Raw genomic sequence first — 20754 nt, forward strand, 5'->3', positions numbered from 1 at the left:
TCAGGGTCTGCCCACGGGAAGGGCAGGCTCGCCCGGGATCCCGCCCCCCGCATGGCCGCGGGACCTCACCCCTCGTCCGCGTTCTCTGGGGGGTGGAACCAACACCCCGCGTCCTCCAGGGCCCGGCTAGGGGCTCCCTGGAAGTCACTTTGTGGACTCAGGAGCCCCCTAGATCCCGGGTGCCCCCCCCATCCCCATCCCCAGTCCCCTCACACGGCAAAGCCCGACTTCTGGGGAACTGGGGGGTCACCCTGCGCCCCCTCTCCACGACAGCTCCGCGGGCGCCGCGCCTTCCCGTGTAGAGCTTCCCGGCCCGGCGCCGTGGGAATCTGGACGCAGGCGGGGGGTCATCGGCGCCGGTGCCAGCCCCGGCTCGGGGTGCCGAAAGGCGCCGGCGCCCACCAGAGCCGCGTCGTCCCCGAGTGATGACGCGCTTCCTGCGCTCCCGGCGCTCGCGGGCCGTGCGCTCGCGCTCGCCCTCGGCTCTTGTTCCGCGCCGGGAGTCGGCGGCGGCGGCGGCGGCGGCGGCGGCTGAGGCGGCTGCGAGAGCGGAGCGGCGGCCGGGCGCGCGGGCGGGGGAAACGCCGGCTGCACTCGGAGGCAGGCGCTCGGCAATGACACAGTAAATGCAACCCCCGGTAAGGCGCACGGCTCGTTCGGGCTTTTCCTCCTCCTCGGGCTGCATGCACGTTGCATGAATTTTCTTCGTGGCTTTTCCTTCCCTTCTCTCCAGAAGGAAAATGTGGGTGTTTTTTTTTTTTTTTTCTTCTTCTTCTTTCCCTCCCCTCTCCGTGTTGCATCTGGTAAGTGATGTCAGTGCAGGGGGGAATGAATCCCTCCTCAGATTGCATATTCTAGAAGGGCTTATGTTGCAGGAAAATAAAAAAAAAATAAATGGAAATGAATGCACCTGTCTAATGCACACGTATGGTATCGCTAACACTCGACCTGATCGCCTCGGTGTTGCACTCGCAGCTGGCGACCCAGAGCGGATTTCTATCCGGGGGGGGACGGAGGGTGGTGGTGGTGGTGGGGATCTGCTGGGTCTCCTCAGAGGTTCCCACTGGGTTTCCGGTAACTGGGCTTTTGAAGGGCAGCCCTGCCCGCCCAGAGTGTCCCCTCGACCCTGGCTGGGCAACCTCACACACCCCCACCCCCTACTGTGCCCAGATAGTTGGCGGGGCGCAGCGGCTTCATTCCAGCACTGGCCGCCCGGACTCCAGCGCCACTTTGCAAAGAAGTCTCCAGCGGTGGCTCCGGGGGCAAAAAAGACAGCCGGTCCGTGCCGAGCTGCTTCCCGGTGCCGGACTGTCTCAGTCCTCCCGATTCCAGGGCTCCCCTTTACTTGGCAATCTCTCCAACCAGCCAACTAACTGCTGACCGCTGCGCAACTGGGGGGTGGGGGACGTGGGGGGGGGGGGGATGCCCCGGGCCGAGAGCGAGGGCAGGATTGTGGAGCCAGAGAGGTGGCCGGCCTGGCGCGCGGCCGAGCGGCTCCCTCTCTTTCCCCCCGGGGGGTCCTGTGAGCTGAGATTTCGCGCCCGGGCGCAGGGACCGAGAGACACCCGGAGATGGCATTTCGGGGACCGAGAAACGGCGTCCGAGGGCGCCATATTTCCAATGGTTGTAGAGGGGGAAAGGGGGAGCGATTTCTGCAGTTTTCAGGCTCCCGGGTAGAGCGTGGCGACCTGCCGCGAGGCAGCAGCGATTGTCACTGGGAAAGTTTGCGCGCCCAGGCAAGGCGCGGAGGCTGCTGTCCCCGCAAGGGCGCTCGGGCTGCAGCACGTCGCCAGGCCGGCCCCGGTGAGGTTTGGGGGGCGGAGAACTGTGGGCAGGGACTCAGCGTTCGGTTCGCCGGGGTCCCCGTCCGGCGGAGACGCGGCGTTCGGGCTCCCAGGCTCTGGGAACACGCCCCTCTCCCCCGCGGCCACCCCCGCCCGCGCTCCGCCGGAGCCGTGCGCTCTACCGCGTCCTGCGGCCCCGCGCTGGGTGCCGAGCGTGTCCCCGGCGCCTGGGCTCACTGGGGCGCTCGGCGGGGCGCGGGAACTCACTCTCTAGCAGGGGAAGGGGGCGCCCAGGTTCGTCGATCGGGGTGAGGGCCTGCCCTGAAGCCTCCTGTCGCCTCTTTGGCCTTGGTGGCGACACCAGTGGCGCCCGCTGCTGCTGCTGCTGCTGCTGCTGCTGCTGCGTGCTTGGCTCTCACGGGGTGATGCCAGCTGAATGGGGAGGAACGTTTTCAGAAGTTGGGGGCTTCGGGTGCCAAGTGGGGGATACTTGCATTCTTGCTGTCTCCAAGCCTGGATGGCTTGGAGAACGGAAGTTGGGCCAGATTCCCTGTGGCTTGTAGTGAAAACTAGAACCCCTCCCCCCGCCCCCGGTTATTTCCAGAAAGTGAGAGATGAAGTGTTGGTGTTTGCAAAGACACAATTAAAGACAGGAGAATGGGGTTGTTCTGAAAAAAAAAAAAAAAAAAAAAAGGACTAAAAAGTGTCCGGAAATTACAAATAGCCTGATGTTCTCAGTACCACGTCGTTGTGAGTCCTAGCTCAGTCCATGAGTGTGCCAATGTGGTTGCTTGCACAGGCCGTTTTCCTTAGAGCCTGGAGGTAATGACTTCTGGGGATGGAGAAGCTGTACTTCATTTGCACTCTTTACTTTTGAAGCTAAATAATGACATCTGCTTTGTGAAGGGGCCAGGGAAGGTGTGCTTACTGCTCTGTGATGGGTTGAGTGCAAGAATGTTACAGCTTTTTCTCCTTAGTGAAACTATTATTGAATCGAGGCCATGGCCTCACGTTGGGTCTTCATTGGAGAGGATGGAAAGGAAACCTGGGGAAGGGGCTGTGTGTGGAGGGAGGGCACATCTTTAGTTCTTGGGGATGTACCTCTGGTGTTAGATATCCATCTGCAGCAGCTTTGCTTACTTGTCGCATGAAGTACCTCAATATGAATGTCACCCACTGAGTTTTCCAGATTTGTATCTTCCTTGATTGCTCACTTGGGACATCTGTGCAAAAACCAAGAACATAGTGATAGTGGGCTGGATATTTGCATGGATCCTTCCTTTTTTCCTTCCTTCCTTCCTTCCTTCCTTCCTTCTTTCTTTTTCTTTCTTTCTCTATCTCTTTCTTCTCTCTACCCTCTCTCTCCCTCCCTCCCTCCTTCCCTCCCTCTTTCTTTCTTTCTTTCTTTCTTTCTTTCTTTCTTTCTTTCTTTCTTTCTTTCTTTCTTTCTTTCTTTCTTTCTTTCTCTCTCTCTCTCTCTCTCTCCCCCCCCTCTCTCTTTCTTGCTTTAGGTGCTGGTCCTGGGGCATGAACTTGGGGTCTGGGTGCAGTCCCAGAGCTGCTTTAGTTTAAGCTAGGGCTCTACTACTTGAGCCACAGCTCCATTTCCAGATGTTTTTTGTTTGTTTGTAATGTATTGGAGGCAAGAATTTTTGCTGCCCAGGCTGGCTTCAAATCTCCATCCTCAGTCTCCTGGCAGATAGGATCACTGGCTTGAGCCACCAGTGCCTGGCTTTTCTTTCTTTTTGTCATGCAGTAGAACAACAGAAAACACTCGAGATAAGATGTCTCTGAAATCAGTATGGCTAATTTAGGAGATAAATCAGTTGCCAGGAGCCTCCACTAGTTTCTGAAGGTTTTAGTCTTATAGGCAGAAAAGAAAGCCACAGAAACAAAGGGCCTCTTGAACTGGGATCAAATGTTTTCTCTCTGCCTTTCTTCCTATTGGCATTTATCTAGGAAATAATTAAGAATTATCAGAGCTCTATTTTAGATACTGATGTTGTATTTCTATCTCCAAAGGGGAAGTGCCTATCTTTAAACTTGATCCTGTTGAATGAATTACTGACTGGGGTACTCAGTATGGATATAGCTATAGTTGTGTTTTGAATTCACATTTGGCTGACATTTTGATTCACATTCTTCCTGTTTAGGGTTTGTGTAAACACTGTCTCCTAGAGTTTTTTTTTTTTCAGTTATGGGGCCTGAACTCTGGGCCTGGGCACTGTCCCTCGGCTCTTCAGCTCAAGGCTAGCACTCTACCACTTGAGCCACAGCGCTACTTCCGGCTTTTCTGATTATGTGGTGCTGAGGAATCGAACCCAGGGCCTCATGTATACAAGGCAAGCACTCTACCACTGAGCCACCTTCCCAGCCCCTCCTAGAGTATTTTGAAGTGAAGATAGGGTCTAGTTAGGTTTTGTGTGTGTGTGTGTGTGTGTGTGTGTGTGTGTGTGTGTGTGTGGATTCTATTCATTTCTTTCATACCTCCTAATTTTATTCCTTCACCCTTTACTTGGGGTGAACAGAAGAGAAGTTCAGGACAGTTACAGGTGGTGAGCAATAAATTTTTTAATGAACTATGCTTTAAACACACACACACACACACACACACACACACACACACACACACACACACACACACACACACCTAGGTAGGCCAGGCGCCGGTGGCTCACGCCTGTAATCCTAGCTATTCAGGAGGCTGAGATCTGAGGATTGTGGTTCAAAGCCAGCCCTGGCAGGAAAGTCTGTGAGACTCTTATCTCCAATAAACCACCAGAAAACCAAAAGTGGTGCTATGGCTCAAGTGGTAGAGTACTAGCCTTGAGCTGAAGAGCTGAGGGACAGCGTCCAGGCCTGGAGTTCAAGTCCTATGGCCGACCAAAAAATAAAACAAAACAAAAAAAAACACCTAAAGATATGCTTATTTAAGCATTATGTTTTGTAGCTACATACATGCTACATGTATGCTTGCACATGTGTTAAATATCATATAATAAAAGTTACAAGAGAAGCTTGTTGCAAACCTTCTAATCTTTATTCCCAAGTTTACTAACTTAGTATTTATTTTTTTATACCTTTCTTCAAATGTTATAAACATTATATACATTTTAAACATCTTGCCTGATTTCTTATTAGCATAACTATGTGGCCTGGTTAAGATCCTTGTATTGTTTTTTTTCCTGTTAAGATTTTCTAGCTTCAAAAGATTAGAAAATGCCTCTGTACTTTGGAAAGTTGCTTGTCAACATACCCAGGCTTTGTATGTGTGTGTGTGTGTATGTGTGTATGTGTGATGCCTGGACTCTTAGGATAGCGACTCCAATTTGTGATCTGTGACATCTTTACCCCTACAATTTGAGTCATAATGCCTTTTTTTTTTTTTTTTTTTTTGAGATTTTGGGTAGTGGTTAACTAATATAGGAAGTACGAAAAAAAGAGCTAAATAATTCCAAAAAAAAAATTATTGGGCACAAAACAACTTTAAGAAGAAAATATAAAAAGCAAGCCAGAATTAGAGCTTAAGATATCCAACTGGTGCTTTTTAATTACAGTACTTCCCTAGAACTTTTTAATCCTATTGCTTTTATATTTAATAAGGAGACCAGTTAAAACATAAGCCAAATAAAACTATTGCAAATAATGGGGATGAATGATGGGTACAACCAGATGTTTTTCCTAAAGTTAAAAGAGTTAAGGAATTTGAAGTCTGCCAAATTCCCCTGAGTCCCCTACAACAAGCAGGCAATTTTGAAAGGTAAGGAAGTCTTGGAGAGAGACTGGGACTAAACAAAAGCAATAAAAAAAGAAAATGCTTAAGTTAGGCCCCTCTTGTAGCTCGATTATCGGACAGTCTTTGGCTCAGTGGCAGGTGCCCTTTGAATGACAGCTGGTGGACAAGAAAGGTTGGGTACAAATGCTTTGTATTTATTTGTATTATGCCTTTATTTATGTGTGGCCCAGGGCTATGAATCAGGACTGGGCTCATTTGCTGCCCATTTCACAGCAAATTTTCAAAGTCAGTGCCAAGACCATGGTTTTGTTTTTTTTCCCTCTCTTAACCAGCAATTTAATTTCAGCCAAACCAATGCTGTTCTACAAATGTAGAACAAGTAAATGAACATTTATGTTTCCTTTCTACTTTTCTAGCTGCGGTTTTAACAAATAGATTTCTCTTTGTCTGCTGTTCACTCACTTAGCACATGTTCCAGAGGGTTTGTCATGTCCTTCTGCTAACACAACCCTTGCTCAAAGCCCACACATTGTGTCCCCAGAGAGTGATACTCCCTTGTACTTTGTGTCTCTGGTGGATAGAGGAGGAGGGGGAGAGTATGTTATTAAATGATATGTGAAGCACGCCACAGTCAAAGACGAAGAAAGGATTCTCAGAAGGAGAGATGCAAAGAAGACATGCCAACACAAAAAAGTTCCAGCCTCCCTAGTGGTCAGAGAAATGCAAATTGAAAATTAAGCCCATTGGCAGAATGCTGGCCTTCCAAACACAAGGCCCTGAGTTGAAACCCCAGTACTATCAAGCAAAACAAAACAAAACAACACCCTAAAGCTCATTGTTTTGGCATACCTTGTAAAAGTTTGGTAACATCTGCTAGATGGGGCTGGGGCAGTTCTCTTGATTGTGGGTAGTCCTGCCAATTACAACTAACTTTAGGGGAAGGGTTGCTTAAGAGAAGATATATGTGAACATTTAGAACCTGCAAGCCATAGACTATGAACTTCACATTTAGAGTCCTGCTTTACAGAAGTTAAAAAGTGACAGCAAATAATAGGAACTTGTGGTTCCCATCTTTATTCTGGCTATTTGGAAAGCTGAGATCTGAGGATCCCTGTTCAAAGCCATCCTGGCAGACAAACTTGAGAGATTCTTCTCCAATTAACCAGCAAACAAACAAACAAAACTGGAAGTGGAGTTATAGCTCAAGTGATAAAATCCCAAGCCTTAAGTGAAAAAGCTAAATCAGAAAGCTAAGTGAGACCATGAGGCCCTGAGTTCAAGCCATAGTACAAGGACAAAACAAAACAAAACGAAAGCAAAATAGAAATGCTGGCAAGTAAAGATCTATGGGAAAATTTGTTTTTGGACTGGAGATTAAATCCAAGGCTTTGTTCATACTGTGCAAGCACTCTATATAAGGATGTTTATTATGGGATTATTATAGTAAATAACCTAGAAGCAGCTGGGTGTCAGTGGCTCACATCTGTAATCCTAGCTATCAGGAGACAGATCTGAGGATCATGGTTCAAAACCAGCCCAATCAGGAAAGTCCATGAGACTCTTATTTTCAATTAACCAGCAAAAAGCTGGAAGTGGAGCTGTGACTCAAAGTGGTAGAGGGCTGGCATTGAGCAAAAAGCTAAGGGACAGCACCTAGTTCCTGAGTTCAAGCCCCAGTACTGTCCCCCAAGATAAAATAAACTAAATTGAGCAATGGAAAGGAGGAGATAATTAGTCTTTTCTATATATATCTTAATTACTACACTTGTTCTAACATGCAGACATTTCTATATGAAACCAGCTTTAAAAAAATGATTCCATTAATAAGTAGGAAAACCAACAGGGACCATTCTGGGCAAAAAAGAGAAAGGAGGAGGAGGAGGAAGAAGAGGAGGAAGAGGAGGACATGGTGGTGGCTGGGAAGCAATCATGCTTACTTTCTCTGATGCCTTCTACAGCAATCTCTCATCTCTTTTGGACATTTATAATTACTTGTGTTCTAACATGGCAGAGCTTCCCAACTTTCCACAGCATACATATCCTCAATGTAAAAAAGAGCTTGAGGAAAAGTTGCTTATCCCTGACTCACAAGAGAAAAGAAGAAATAACTCAGCTCTTAGTACTTTCTTTGCCTAAACTTTGTCAGATCTGCCTTTGCTTGAGGGAAAGCCATTGGTGGCTCTTGGGGGAAGAGAGATCTTCCAGCACATTGAGGAGTGTTACTAGGTGTAGCAGACCTTCTCAAACTTGGCTATCTTTCTTTCTTTCTTTTTTGCCAGCCCTGGGGCTTGAACTCAGGGCCTGAACTGTCCCTGAGCTTCTTTTGCTCAAGGCTAGTGCTCTACCACTTGAGCCACAGTGCCACTTCCAGCTTTTCCTGTTTATGTGGTACTGAGGAATGGAACCCAGGGCTTCATGCATGCTAGGCAAGCACTCTACCATTAAACCACATTCCCAGCCCTTGGCTTTCTTCTTTGAGACCTGAGAAAGGTTCTGCTTCATCATTGAATCCAGGTTTTCTTCCACACTCTCTTCAGTTAAGCTAATGGTGTACTTGTGCCATTTTAAATTTGCCTCAATGGGATTTTTGAAATCTTGAAAAAACGGGTGAGTGCTTAGCAGTTACAACTCAAACTTTGAAAAGCAATGAAACCTCTTCCTACATTAAAAAACAAACAAACAAACAAAAAATTCTGTGAATCTTGTTGGGATTTCCAGACTCAACCTAGAAGATAGCACAGTTGGAAATATATGTTTGAGATTAGAATTAAACTGCATCAGAATCAAGGGCTGGCATGGCAGTTTATAACTGTAATTAACCCCAACCACTGAGGATTTACAAGAAGGAGGATCATAGTTTGAGAGCAACTTGGGCATAAAGCTCAAGACTATTTGAAAAATAAGCTAATGCCCAAAGAGCTGAAAACATGATTTGAGTGGTAGAATGGTACAAAGCCCTGAGTTAGAATCACAGCACAACCAATTTTTTTTGAAAAATTAAAGAAATAAAATGCAATAGAATCATGTTGATGGCTTGTTAAAACCCAAATTGTTGAGCCTGAGTTTCCAATTCTGTTTAGGGCTTAGGTGAGGGCTGATCACATGCATTTTAGCAGAGAGGCTGAGCTTCCTGACTGGAGACCACATTTAACCACCATTCCATTGGAAGAAGCAGTTACTCTGTTTTGTAGAATTGTGCCCTACCCTAAGTGTGGGCAAAAAGTCAGAATCTCAGTCAGAGCAATTTAATTTGATTTTTATCAAATTCACCAGGCTGAAATAAATAAATATTTGGGTTACGTGCTTTTGTTTATTGTAGGGTTGAGAGAATCTATTTATTTTTATTTTTCTATGCTCATCCTGGGGCTTGAATTCAGGTTCTGGGCATTGTCCCTGAGCTTTTGTGCAAGCAAGGCAAGCACTCTACTACTTGAGCTACAGCTCTACTTCTGGCTTTTTTGGTAGTTAATTGGAGATGAGAGTCTCATGGGCTTTCCTACCTTGCCTGGCTTCAAACCTCCATCCTCAGATCTCAGTCTCCTGAGTAGCTAGGATTACAGGCATGAGCCACCAGCACCTGGCCTTGATAGTTCTTTTTTGAATCCATTCCACTCTGGCATTTGCCTCACCCCTTTGCTGAAACATTTCTTTTTTTCCCTTTCTTTTTCTTTCCTTTGTATTGGGAGTTAAACTCAGGTCCTTGTACTTGCTTGTCAGGTAGGAGTTGGCTTTTTACTGGTTATTGATAGAGTATAGTGGACTTTTATGCCTTGACTGTCTTTGAATCTCTGCATCTCAGCCTCTTGGGTGGCTACGATTACAGGCTTGAGCCACTGGCACCTGACTTGAAACCTTCCTTCCTTCCTTCCTTTCTTTCTTTCTCTCTTTCTTTCTTTCTTTCTTTCTCTCTTTCTTTCTTTCTCTCTTTCTCTTTCTTTCTCTCTTTCTCTCTTTCTTTCTTTCTTTCTTTCTTTCTTTCTTTCTTTCTTTCTTTCTTTCTTTCTTTCTCTCTCTCTCTCTCTCTCTCTCTCTTTCTTTCTTTCTTTCTTTCTTTCTTTCTTCTCCATCTCAGCCTCTTGGGTGGCTACGATTACAGGCTTGAGCCACTGGCACCTGACTTGAAACCTTTCTTTCTTTCTTTCCTTCCTTCCTTCTTTCTTCCTTCCCACCTTCCTTCCTTCCTTTCCCTCTTTCTTTCTTTCCTTCCTTCCTTCCTTCCTCTCCCTCTTTCTTTTCTTCCTTCCTTCCCTCCCTCTTTTTTCTTTCTTTCTTTCTCTCTTTCTCTTTCTTTCTTTCCTCCTTCCTTCCTTCCTTTCTTTCTTTCTTTCCTCCTTTCTTTCTTCTTTCTTTCTTTCCTTCCTTCCTTCTTTCTTTCTTTCTTTTTTCTTTCTTTCTTCTTTCTTTCTTTCCTCCTTCCTTTCTTTCTTTCCTTCCTTCCTTCCTCCTTTCTTTCTTTCTTTCCTTCCTTCCTTCCTTCCTTTTCTTTCTTTCTTTTCTTTCTTTCTTTCTTTCTTTCTTTCTTTCTTTCTTTCTTTCTTTCTTTCTTTCTTTCTTTCTTTCTTTCTTTCTTTCTTTCTTTCTTTCTTTCTTTCTTGTCGGTCATGAGTCCTGAACGCTGGGCCTGGGTGCTGTCCCTCAGCTCTTAAGCTCCAGGCTAGCACTCTGTCACTTGAACCATAGCATCACTTCCTGCTTTTTCTGCTTATGTGGTGCTGAGGAATGGAACCCAGGGCCTCATGCATGCAAGGCAAGCGCTCTACCACTGAGCCACCTTCCCAGCCCATGAGCCACCTCTCAGCCCTATTTTTTTTGTTTAAGACTGGGACTCAAACTTGGTATCTGACAGTTTCTCTCACTTGCTGGCCCTATACCACCTGAGCCACACCTCCAACCCCTCATTTCTTAAAGTACCAGAAGCATCCAAGTGGCCAACGGCATCCAAGGGCAAACTGGTAGTGGGCTTCTTCAGCCTCTCTGTGGCACTTAGCAGGTGATTGCCTGCTCTTTGGGACACCACCCCCGTACCTGGATGCTCCAGAGCTTGCTTTCTTGCTAGACATTGTTTTCTTAGCTTATGAAAGTTGGGCTGCACTGTCACATGTCACTGCATTTAGAAATCTCCTCCAAGCCGGGTACTGGTAGCTCATGCCTGTAATCCTAGCTACTCAGGAGGCTGAGATCTGAGGATCCAGGTTCAAAGCCGGCCCAGACAGGAAAGTCCGTGAAACTCTTATCTCCAATAAACCACCAGAAAACCGGAAATGGCGTTGTAGCTCAAGCAGTAGAGTGCTAGCCTTGAGCTGAAGAGCTGAGGAACAGCGCCCAGGCCCAGAGTTCAAGCCCTATGACTGACCAAAAGAAAAAAAAAAGAAACCTCTTCCAGTCTTAGTTCTTGAGGGGTAATTGCTGGCATCCCCTGGCTCCACTCTCAACTTCCTTGTCATTCTGTGATATCACAGATGTGATGAATTTATTATCCATTTCATGGCATTTAGCATATAAGCTCTAGAAGAGAAACCACCGTCTACTGCTGAGTTCCCAGATATCTATGACACTGCTTGTGTTGAATGTAAATAGTACATTCTCAACAACAACAAAAATTTAATGAATAATTGATGAAGAGTCTTCTTGGTTTCAGAAGTTAGCCTTGGATGAGGAGTCTTCCAGACTGAGCCAAGAAGAGCATCCTGTTAGATGGATAAGTAGTGTTTTGTGGTATATTATTTTAAGTCACATGCTGCGAGCTGGGGGTCAAGTATCCAGTGAATGAGCACATCTTTGCTAAATCCTTGTTGAGTGACAGGAGGCACTTGTAGGAGACAGCTCAACAGAGACAAATGCTTGCCTCTCTCTTGTTTATCTCTAAAGAGGGGGCACTTAAGATGTCTTCTTGGTAACTTTCGTTGCTGGATTGAAGACAATAAATTGACTTGTCTGAAGTGTTTGTCACTGACCTTAAAGTTCTGGCAAATCACTGGTCCCCAGAGACCACTTGACCACAGGGAGAGACTTCTCATAGGCTTAGCCCATTGAGGAATGAAGCAGATGGGTGGGGTTGTGCTTGCTCAAGCTAGAATCCAGTTTAAAGAGCCCTAATGCTTGACATGTTTAAAGGAAAACTCCTCCCTTCTCTTTTCCATTTGCTTTGCCTCCAGATTGCTCATTTCATAACTTGGCACCTGTCTCTAGTCCCTAATTTGATTTGAGTGTAGCTACAACCAAGTGTGGCCCTAGGTCACACATAACAAATCCTCGAAGGGGAGCATGGATTATTCCTGGGTTTGAGCCACTTTAAGAGGCTTAGTATTCTCCTTGAAGGATTCCCTACTGGCCTCACACTTGTCACTCCCTCCCTGGGTTAAAGGAGCTTCCCAGTGGGTAACATGTCCACCTAGATAGCTCAAGGCATCATCCACAAAGGAGTTTGGTTTAATACCCAAGAAGAGAAAACTTTTGTTCTTATGGGATATCTGAGCTCTTTTTGAAGGAAGTTTATTCCTTATTAGTATTGCTATTATTAGAGAAGGGATGGTTATAGGTTGGCCCCTACTTTAATAGGGAAAGAACTAAGGCTTAGAGAGGGATATGGCTTCTGGCAGACCTGGTATTGGAGCCTCATCTTGCTGAAGATCCTCAGCTAATTTCTCCGTTTTGTTTTGTTTTTTTTTGGGGGGGGGGATGTGGTGTTGGACTTGGAGAAGTATGTTAAACTGCTAATTGCTAATGTGTACTGGACTCACAGAACCAAATCTCAAAGGGAGAGGTTGCACCCTAGGGAAGATCTTAGGCAAGGCCGTCTAAAAAGGATGTGGAGAAAGTAAAGGCAGTCCCTTGCTGGCCTGCACACTGGGCAGACCCAGACTCTTCGGGATGTAGAACAACCATCTTCACAGGGTCCCAGTTTGCTACTGGCTCTATAGCACCTCATCCTGTTACTAAGTGAGACCCTGTAGGGTTCCATTCTTATGCACATAGAAAAGGCTTTTAATAAAAAGCCCTTTGGGGCTTTTTCTCTTTGGGGAAATTTAATTTTCTGGCAGTTTTCCACTGTGTTTTGTCCTACTTATATGAGAAGGAAAACTGCATTTGGTTTGAGAAAATTGCCTTTCTCAGGGGCTTTTATTATTAAGTTCTCTTGGTGAAGTTACAGCTTAGGTGTGCAGGACAGGATATGCTAGATTTAACCAGCTCCCAGACAAGCTAATGGGCAGCCAGAGGATGACCTTGAGTCTGCTCTGACGGCAGGGTGTGAGCTGGCTGGGTAGGGGTGACTTTGAAGTTGAAGTTGTAAAAGATGGTAGATCACTTGCTGTTTTTACTGGTGCACTTGGGGGTGGTGTGTGGTCTCATCCTGTGATGGTTGCTACAAACTCAAGACTGCACAGTGGAGCCTGCAGATGCCTTGCAGCTCCCTCTCTGATGTATGTTATCATAAGGCCTTTCCGTGGATCTGAAGTTTTATAAATGTGCCTGGCAACCACTTGAGCAACAACTTAACTTCTGAAACCACCTCTAAAATGTGTCCATTAGCATATGGATGATAACCCATACTCAGGACCAATGTCCAAGTGATTCACCATCTTAACATATTTCTTGGAGCGTGTCCTGGGCTCACCACCTCTGGGTTACCTGGGATTTAGAATAAATATTGTAGTTAGATGATGCTCAGATTCTGATTTGATAAGACTATTAGGAGCACAAGAACTTGTAGTTTTCATCATCAGAAAATTGTTAGGTCTACTGGTTTGAATACTGCTGAACCAGGACTTGACAATCACATCTCTCCACACATAAGAGTTACAGATGTGGATTGTTCTTAGCAGCATGTGTTTCTGGTTTGTGATGCTGTTGGTCTAGTCCAAAGCTACCAGGGCTTTCTCCTGCAGTAAATTCAATAGATTTCTAGATAGCATTTTTGTTTTTGAAGTATCACATTCTACCTTTTTTTAAAAAAAAAAAAAACAAAAAACACCTAAGCACATGTACTTCTTTTTTTTTTTTTTTTCTTTTTTTCCAGTCCTGGAGCTTGAACTCGGGGCCTTGACTCTGTCCCTAAGCCTCTCTGTGCTCAAGTCTAGTGCTCTACTACTTGGACCACAGTACCACTTCTGGCTTTTTCTGTTTATGTGGTACAGAGGAATCATGCTATGCTTTATGCATGCTAGGCAAGCATTCTACCACTTTCATATTCCCAGCATGTAATTTTGTGTGTGTGTGTGTCTGTGTGTCTGTGTGTGTGTGTGTGTCTCTGTGTGTGTGTGTATTATGACTTGAACTCTGGGCCTGGGCACTGTCCCTCAACTCTTCAGCTCAAGGTGAGTGCTCTGCCACTTGAGCCACAGCGCCATTTCCTGTTTTCTGGTGGCTAATTGGAGATAAAGAGTCTCGGGGACTTTCCTTGCCTGGACTGGCTTTGAACTGCGATCCTCAGGTCTCAGCCTCCTGAGTAGCTAGGATTACAGGCATAAGCCACTGGTGCCCAGCTGTAATTCATTTTTAAGGTAAGTCTTAAAAAGTTATGTTCCTTGGGGCTGGGAATGTGGCTCAGTGGTAGAGTGCCTGCCTAACATGCATGAAGCCCTGGTTCAATTCCTCAGTGCCACATAAACAGAAAAGGCCAGAAGTGGTGCTGTGGCTCAAGTGGTAGAACACTAGCCTTGAGCACAGAGAGGCTCAGAGACAAAGCCCAGGTCCTGAGTTCAAGCCCTAGGACTGGAAAAGAAAAAAGTGATGTTCCTTGATGTAGGGATAGTATGTGAACTATACTGAAGATTTTTGGGCTTAATTCAAGGAAGCTCTGTGGTTTTAAATCGCATAAGTGGTTAGGAATAGCCTTTGATGAAAATGCTTGTATTCCTGAGCTCTGTATACAAACGTCAAAATTGGTAAATGCTTGCAAATGGGAAAAGAAGGTGATTCAGATGTGAACATACAGGTTTTGAATATAGATTGTTCTCAGCAGCATTTGTTTTCCCTTTCTGGGTTGTGATACTATTTTGGCCTAGTTTATAGTTTTTAATTATAACTTTTTTTGGGGGGGAGCACCATTCCTGAGCAGGGCCTGGGCACTGTCCCTGAGCTTCTTTTACTCAAGGCTAGCATTCTACAGTGCCACTTCTGGCTTTTTCCATGTATGTGGTACTGAGGAATTGAACCCAGGACTTCATGTATGCTAGACAAGCACTCTACCACTGAGCCACATTCCCAGCCCCATAATTACTACATTTGTTAAAATGTGTACTGACTGCCAATACAATAGATCTTGGTAATCTACATCCATACTTGGCAGGTATTTTAGCAACTGATCATCCTCTCTGAAGATAGTATTTTCAGTTCTATGTTCTTCCTTCTGGCAAAATGGAGACTGGTGGGGGAGAATGATGATGAAAGGGGTGATGTTGATCAAGATGCATTGGACTCACACACTGACATGTTGAACTGAAATCCCTCTTTGTGTAACTGCTTAAAAAATAACAATAAAGAATAGAGACCTTTCCTTTTAGAAAAGGGAACCAAAATTAATTCTATGTCATTGAGACATATATTTATTTAATGTATTTTTGTGCCAGTGTTGGAACTTGAAATCAGGGCTTGGAAGCTGTCTCTTAGCTTTTTCACTCAAGGCTGGTATTCTACCACTTGATCCACACCTCCACTTCTGGCTTTTTTGCTAGTTAATTGGAGGTAAGAGTCTTGCGGACTTTCTTTCCAGAGCTGTCTTAGAACTGTGATCCTCAGATCTCAGCTTCCTGAGTAGCTAGGATTATAGGTGTGGGCCACCAGTGTCAAACTGTGTGGGAGCTTTGAATAAAAGATGGAAGGAAAAGTTGAGGGGCACACAAACTTCTCTGGTTATATGACTCATCCAAGTATTTTTTCAGTTTACTACTTTACTACAAATTTCCAGGCCTGAGTGTGGTATGTTTGACTAGTTCCCTCATGAGATTCTTAACTGGGATATTTTGGATTTGATTTCAAATCGCAACTTAAGGTTGACCTATGCATGGACTGGTGAAATTTGCACCACCTGGAAACCCATTGGAACCATAGAATCTCAGATTTCCCCCAGATATAGACTAAACTTGTGTGTGTGTGTGTGTGTGTGTGTGTGTGTGTGTGTAGGTCTTGGGGCTTGAACTCAGAACTGAGCCTTTTCAAACTCAAGGCTAATACTCTACCACTTGAGTCACACCTTTACTTCTGGCTCTTTGCTGGTTAATTGGAGATAAACACTTCACAGGCTTTCCTGACCTGGTTGGTCTTGAATCTCAGTCCTCAGATCTCAGCCTCCCTATTCACTAGAACTACAGATCTAACTCACCAGTGCCTGGCTCCTCCAAACTCTTAAATTCTCCTTCTTCAAAGTCAGAGAAATTACCCTGCAAGGTACTTGCCAAATGGTTTGAAATAAGTGTCCATGCATATTTCCAAAAAGACAATTAGAAGCTTATTTGAGGAAACTAAAGGCCTGCTGTGCTCAACATTAGTCAGGGAAAGCTCATTGCCAATTTGGGAATGTCTCTTGGGGGCTTTTTCTCATCCCAGCCCCAGCTCAGAGAGACTGAATGAGGCAAGTGGAGAGACTGCCAAGCTCCAGAGAGTAGAGGACAGACAGGCAGGACAAGCAAAGAGAGCATGTTCACCAGAAAGAAATGCACAGTGCTCCGGTCCCTGTCGATTCTCTAAGGAGAATTGAAATCCTTGCAGATAAAATCAAGAGGAAAAGGAAAGATCATTACAAATTCATTAGCCCCTCGAATCATATTACTAGTAGTCCTGTTGTCCTGGCCTGGTAGACTTGGAATGAGGTTAGGGCTTCCCTCTGTCCCAGATCACACTTTGGGTTCTAGGCAAGGACTGGTCACAGTGAAGGGATCTTACCAGTCCCCTGTGCCACCCCTTGTACTGTTGCCTTCCATCTTGGGTGGGAGATGCTAAGAGTATTAAATTACAGTGATGGGAACCAGATGTGCTGGCCCTACCCCCACTTTAAAGCCAGCATAGTGGGTTATTATTATTTTTTAATGAAATAGACTATTTTAAACTGCTGATTTTATTTGCTAGTCTCCCTTATATGTACAAGGGATGAAGGTCAGGAAAGAAAAATGACAGGTCAGTAAGTATCCCCATTGCTGGAGATGCTACACTAAGCTGTTTGTCTTGGCTTTGGGCCTCAGATAATGACAGAAGGGGAGAGGGAACTGGGGGAAACCTCTGCAATAGCAATGGCCACAGAATGTTTATGTTCAACATTGGGCAAGGATTTATATGCTTTTGCCAAGATCCACAGGGACAGGTGTGCATTAAGCTTTTAAAATGAAAATGTAGGAAGGCTGGGAGTTTATAGCAATTCTTTCAGCCTAAGTAGGGAATCGGAAAGGGCTCTAATGTATGGGCCTGGAGAGGATGTAGTCATCTATACCTGTGACAAAATGCCAGATTGCTTGTGCAGGAAATCTGAAGCCTGCAATGTCTTTGCCACACGGTTTAGCAGTAGATTGCACATCTGTGTTAAAAATGGTTTGATGCATATGCTCATTTTGTTTCTGTTCGCTAAGCCCTTCATTAGTGGTCCAGGGTCTGTTGTTAACTAACTAGCACATTGGGCTGCAGAGGTCAAGGACAATTGCCTTAGGAAGTTGGATTTGAGACAGGTCAAGTGCACTGAATTTATGCTTGTCCTTCCATGGGTGTTGGCTGTGTCCACCAGCCCATTACAACTTCTTTTTGTGTTTGGGGGAGGGATGGGGGTACGTGCTGGTCCTGAGGCTTAAACTCAGCCTAGGTTCTGTTCCTGACCTTTTTCGCTCAAGGATAGCACTCTACCACTTGAACCACCCCTCCACTTCTGGCTTTCTGGGGTTTTATTGGAGATAAATATCTCAATGATTTTTCTGCCTGGGCTGGTCTCAAAGCTTTATCCTCAGACTTCAGCCTCCTGAGTAGTAGCTAGGATTATAGGCATGAACCTCTAGTGCCTGGCCATAACTTCTTAATCCTGTTATATTGGTTGAACTATGGTGTATGTGTGTGTGTGTGTGTGTGTGTGTGTCTGTGTCTGTGTCTGTGTCTGTGGTGTATGTATAAACTGTGTGTATAGACATATACATGTATATATTTGGTGCATATACATGCATAGGTACATCTATCTACACACACACACACACACACACACACACACACACACACACACAATCTATTGAGAAATTAAATCCACTCAGATTAGTGAGTCCTCTGTCTCTGAAGGATCCGTATCCTTGGATTTAACCAACTACCACTTGAAAATGTTGGAATGAAAATTGCATCTGTGCTGAACATGTATAGGCTATTTCCATTTCATTAGTCCCTAAACAATATAGTTTAACAATAATTTACATAAAATTTACATTGCATTAGGTATTATAAGTAACTAGGATGATTTAAAGTATTCAGGAGGTTGTACATAGGTTATATGCAAATACTCTAGCATTTTTATATAAGAGACTGGGACAGTCACAGATTTTGATACCTGTTAGGCAGGGGGTGGTTCTGGGACAAATTACCTTATGATACAGAGGAATAACTGTCAGCAGTGCTAGAAAGTTTTGAATGGTTGAATTTTTTGTAGTATGTGTATGTATGTGTGTGTGTGTGTGTGTGTATGCGTGTGCATGTGCGTGCATGCGCCAGTATTGGGGCTTGAACTTAGCTTTTTTGCTCATGGCTAACACTCTACCACTTGAGCTGGTTAATTGAAGATAAGATCTTACTGACCTTGCCCAGACTGGCTTCAAACCAGTTCCTCAGATTTCCAGCTTCCATAGTAGTTAGGATTACAGACTTGAGCCATCAACACATGACTTTTTTTTTTAAACTGAAGTTTGAACCCTGGGTGATGCACTTGCTAGGTACTTTACCATTGAACCATACTTTCTACCCTTTTTGGCTTTTAGTTATTTTTGCCTGATGTAGCTAAACCCTACAACATACCATTACTCCTCTCCAGAAATGGTATTTTGAATGAATGTAACAGCTGAAATAGCCCTCTGGTTTGAGCAACATTTCCTGGTGAAACAGTGTTTCCAAATGAAACAAACTAATTGCTGAGGTAGGATTTACTTTGACTTAAAGAGGAAAGAGGACAGTTAAAAAGTATCCATTCATTCAATTCCTGCTCAAGGCTGGGAAAACCCTGTGCAGAGTAACACAGGATTCCTCCCTTCCCCCACCCACTTCTCTCTCTGGCAGATTATCCAGAGAAATGCCAGCTGCCAGGCTGTCCTGGCACAGGGAACAGTATGTATCGTGGGTTTGCTCAGCCAACCAAAGGGGCTCTGTGACCGGCAAGTTTTTCTTGGGGCTGGAATTTATGGTCTCTGTGGTGTATGAGGCTGTGAGTTCAGATTTGCAAATTCCATTGGATCTCTCTGTGACTTGTGGGATGCCCCTCCTCCTACAGAATAGTAAATCATATCCTTACACTTATTTGTTTACTTAATTGATTTTTGTGTGTGTGTGTGCTGGTATTGCAGCTAAGGTCTTGTATTCTTGTTTGGCTTTACGGCACTCTAGTATTTGAGCCACAGCTCCACTTCCAGGTTTTTTGTTTTAATCAATTAATTACTTTGTGTGTGTGTGTGTGTGTGTGTGTGTGTGTGCATGTATGCTTGTATGCTTGTCTTAGGGCTTGAACTCAGTGCTGTCCCCGAGCTATTTTGCTCAACAGAGCACTCTGCTGCTTGAGCCATAGCTCTACCTCTAGCTTTTTGGTGGTTAATTGGAGGTAAGAGTCTCATGAACTTTCCTGCATGAGCTGGCTTTGAACCACAATCCTCAGATCTCAGCCTCCTGAGTTGCTAGATTATAGCTGTGTGCTATTAGCTCCCTGCAACTGTACAGATTTTTTTTTTTTTTTAAATCGGAGATGGAGCTGCTTTTCAGGAAGACAGAGAGCCAAGCATTCTGCTGTTAGTTGTCTTGGCCTGTCAGGGTAAGGCTGGGGCAGCACATCTTCCCGCTTTCACCTCTCATCTCTCTCTCTCTATCCCCCATGTACACAAGGTACTGTAACTGTGCATTATTGGAGAAGTGGTGTTTCTTTGTGCTTGATCACACTGTCTGCAGGTGTTAGGCACCAGGGTTGGTCTCAGCCTTCCTTCCTTTCTTCTGTAGAACCTGCTTAGTGTATAGCTTTTAGTAATAGTCGCTTAGTTAATTTACCACTCTTGTGGTAAAGACACTCTTGTGGGGAAAGACTGCTTACTGCCCTGAAGCTAGTGAATCATCCTAGACCACTTGCAACCTAGACTTGGTGTTAGAACTGCTGGAGGCAAGCCAGGCAGAGTGGCTCATACCTGTAGTTCTAGCTACTCAGGATGAGGAAGTAGGAGGATCATGGTCCCAGGCCCAAAAGAATGTTCATTTCCAGGCTATCTGAAAAACTAAAAGCAACAGGAGGTATGGCTCAAGTGGTTTGAGTATGGCAGGCAAGTTATGTAATCTAGAGTTCAATTACTATTTTCCCCCCTTTTATTTGTGGTCTTTTTAACCCACTGACTGCTTCTTCACTGGATAAGAATGCGAAAGATTTGGTCATAGGAATTGCCTTTCTTTGACTATAGGAAGTCTATTTCCATGGAACTTTTTGTCTGGAGACCCTGTCTTCAGAGGGTCCTGGAGAAACCTCTGGAGTCTTGGAAGTGATCCCTGCTGTTACTCAACATTATCTTTCCAGCTTCTCTGTAGGCTACTGAGTGACAGCCTGGAGATTCGTAGTAGGAAGGCACAACCTGGACCTGTGGGCTCAACCTTTTCCTTCCCCATTTCTTTGGACTCTGGTACCAGATGCCTCAGGAACCCCCCCCCCCCCCCCCCCGGGTCCTCTCACCTCTTTCAGGGTCTTGACTCTGATCTAGAGGGGAAATTCACCATCCTTATTGCTTATTGGTCTGTAGCTTCGTGGTATTTTTTTTTTTTTCCAAGCCTTCAGCAAACATTCCTTGGGTGGCTCTGCCTTGTGGTGAGTGTTAGGACTGAGCTGACCACATTGCCTGCTCTCTAGAGGCCGAGATCCTAAAGCCATTGGACCAAGTGTGGTCTGGAAATGTCTGCAGCCAAGTCACTTTCTGGGCTTTCTCAGACGGGGGATTCATATTCTTTTTGCACTATCCAAAGCTGCTAAAGCTGCATTTTTAATAAGCCATCCAGAACTCTTTCCTCCATTTATATCTGACCACAAGAGTTTGAGTAAGCCTT

At 45.1% G+C, this 20754-nt stretch overlaps 1 protein-coding gene across 1 annotated transcript in view; it reads left to right on the plus strand.

Moving 5' to 3' along the window:
- The first annotated feature begins 560 nt into the window (after window positions 1-560).
- The window catches only part of Tln2 (talin 2), a 340653-nt gene continuing 320459 nt past the window's right edge, over window positions 561-20754 (plus strand). The window contains exon 1 of the mRNA XM_042687576.1: window positions 561-638. The gene's annotated coding sequence lies outside the window, so the exon portion shown is untranslated. The remainder of the gene's footprint in view (window positions 639-20754) is intronic.

This window comes from Dipodomys spectabilis, unplaced genomic scaffold (genome assembly GCF_019054845.1).
Source record: "Dipodomys spectabilis isolate Male_0828 unplaced genomic scaffold, ASM1905484v1 ptg000108l, whole genome shotgun sequence".
Taxonomy (NCBI): Eukaryota; Metazoa; Chordata; class Mammalia; order Rodentia; family Heteromyidae; genus Dipodomys; species Dipodomys spectabilis.